This window comes from Lupinus angustifolius, chromosome LG13 (assembly GCF_001865875.1).
Source record: "Lupinus angustifolius cultivar Tanjil chromosome LG13, LupAngTanjil_v1.0, whole genome shotgun sequence".
Lineage (NCBI taxonomy): Eukaryota > Viridiplantae > Streptophyta > Magnoliopsida > Fabales > Fabaceae > Lupinus > Lupinus angustifolius.
Window position 1 is genome coordinate 8,637,196 of NC_032021.1, and position 3,165 is coordinate 8,640,360.

Below are 3,165 nucleotides of genomic sequence, written 5' to 3' on the forward strand. Positions count from 1 at the left end.
AAATTCAAAGAATCTGAACTGTAATATTAAAATTCAGTGCGAAAAATGTCAAAAAACTTTGATGAGGTGAAAAAATACAATTATTCTTAGATTAATGGTAAACATTAAATTATATAGATAGATTAATGTAAAGAAATAATTTGAATGTGAAAAATGATTTCAATTTCATCTAATGTTCAATGACTATTACTTTTTAACATAACAAAACATAGATGTTGTAAACACTCAATTTTAGTGAGGTAGCGACATGAACCAATCACTAATTAATATTAAATTATTATTAGCATATAAAATATAAAATATATAATATATAAAAAGTAGGAAGAAAAATATGTATAAAAAGTATGAAGAAAAATATGTGAGGAGGAGGTGACATGTGGCATGAGGGAAGAAGAAAGTGACATGTGGCATGAATGAGTTCTTTTTATTATATTGTTAATAGATAACGTAATATTTGCCAAACTAACATAGGATTCATATCATTGTTGGAACCTTCTAGTGTGTGAAATGACAAAATACCAAACATCACACTTGGAAATAGATATATTATAAGAATATTTATAAGTAAGGAGGGGTATAATAATTGTGGGGAGGACATACACTATATGTCCACCACATGCTTGCATACCACCTTATGGTGTAAATCTTTTTAGACATTTAACTACTATTTTAATTTTTAAAAAATGTTAATCCAAGTCTCCAAGTTCTTGTACGTTAACACACATTTTTTAAGGTTTGGCATATACCAACATACATCTCACACACGCAGCTTCTGTTCCACTTGTGCTTCATGTGGTCGTACATTTGTTATAATGTGCTGGATCAGACTGTGACCGGGGAGCCTCCAACGACTGGGGAGTTCCATTGTTACATGGGTATGGGAAGAGTGAAGAGACACAAGTGAGACACCACGTCATGAACCAAAACATTAAGGCATTAGTTCCATGTGTCTTTCCTACTTATAAACTCTTTCACTCCTCCACGCATATCCAATGTAGGACTTCACACTTGAATAAACCCAACATAATGAATGCAATGTGGATTGTTGTTTTTCTAACTACTTAGTTTCTCACACCTATAAATAGAGTCTTTGAACTCTTGACAAATCACACCAATTAAGATACATTTCCTCAAGTTTTCTTCTCTCCTTCTATCTTTTCTTCACTTTCGAAGCATTTTCAACTTTCCTTTCTCTCTTTCTTTTCGTGTCACTTATATTCTCCAAGTAGGTTTCATATCTGTTATCTCACTCTTTTGTATCACTTCATGTACCAGGAGATATGATTGGACAGAAAAATATTTAATAATTACAATTTTAACTTAAATAATTTATTTTCAACCAATCAGAGGTGATGATACATGGAGTAACACAAGAAGTGAGACAAGAGATATACTCCCCTCCAAGTGGCATTAGCAATATCCAAAATAGTGATGTGGGTTTTTTAATCTCGAGGACATTATTATGATAGATAGTCTACTTGTACATTTTTTATAGTGTTATGAATCGTTAAGTAAAACGACATAATACATGTAACGCCCCGAAAAATACTCTTTATTTATTACGCGGAAAAGTGAGTAATTTTTTTTTGAATTAGTGACATAAAATTGTTTCCTTTTAAAAACTTTTCTTTTCCGGGACATCACTTTAAGTAACATATAACGCGGAAATCAAAACCGGTTATCTAACGGTAACTGAAATGATACAATATTTTCTGAATATACATCTTCATAGATATAAAAGATCATAAGTACTTAATATACATATCCAACAAGAAAGGGCGGAAATATTAATCATCGCCAAAAGACACTAAACAAAGACACGAACAAGCTGAAGTCGTCAATGTTTCAAAAGTCACGAAATGATAAGCAACTCCTAGTGGCTAACTCCAAAGCTAGGGTACTGCCTCTCCTCAATTCCGCATGCCCCCTCCTGGAACATCACGGACGGGTAGCTCCAAATCCGAGCAAAGTTGTCTATCTGACGAGCACACGTCCGAAAAGCAAGCAATAGAAAAGAAGAGAAATAGAGAGAGTAAGACATCTAATGAATATAATTCATTGACGGCGTGGACTTACTCAGAATATTACACTCAGATATGAAAAGCAGTTCATATATATATAACATATTACATTATAATTTATCAGTTGTTCTCGTAAACAATTATCCAATTTACCTGAGTAATATAACCAAACTCATCAATTGTTCTCATAAACAATTAACTAATCAACCTATGTAACGTAAATACACTTATTCCCAAACAATATCATATTTCCCATTTATCAATGTATCATTTATCAACAAAATATCATGTCTATAATTAATTAACACATAAGTGGGGATCATAACCCCAAATAATAATACACACATATATTATCTATAACCGACATCATAGCTCACCGTTTATCAACATAAACCATAATGTATCAACATACATTTCATAAACAAATATCATAACCATAAGTAATAATATGTGCATATTGTTAATGATGCATGATGTTTGTAACTCAAATGTGGGAATCCACTTCCACAAGTGCAATATATGCATGCTATGTCATGATCATCCACCTTACCACAATATCCTCCCAATAACCTAGTCGGAAATAAATCAAGAGTACACGTCACATACCAAGCCACTTTGTACGCACCAAAAAGCATTTCATAAGCCAATTGATCAATAAGTTCCATAGGAACAGTCCATAACAGGACGGTGTCGTAACAAACGCTTTCTGGGCATCCCTCTTATTGATCCAGATTGCAAATAGATGTTGTCAGAGATCGTCTAGTTTGGCCTGTGAGAACTGTCCGATCCAACAGGATATCCTCTCCCAGGAATACAAGGGACTCACCTCACAGACTCTCCCTCGAGACATTGTTGATGAATCACCATCCAACAACGCTGTCCCTCTCAACATCACGGTGCTCTAAGTCATCCCGTCAATTTCCTCTCCACTACTCCATTATTAACCATATGCATATGAACACTAACCGCAGTTAGATGATTAAATCTTTTAATCATTATTTACCATGCTCGGCCCACCTTAAATAATCTCCATCAAGAATGCTTCTTGTGGGTCCCGATCTTACGTTAACACGTAATATAAAGGAAATACATCCCACCACTACGACCATCGCTCAATACCCTGGACGGTCCCAGACCAAGCCTC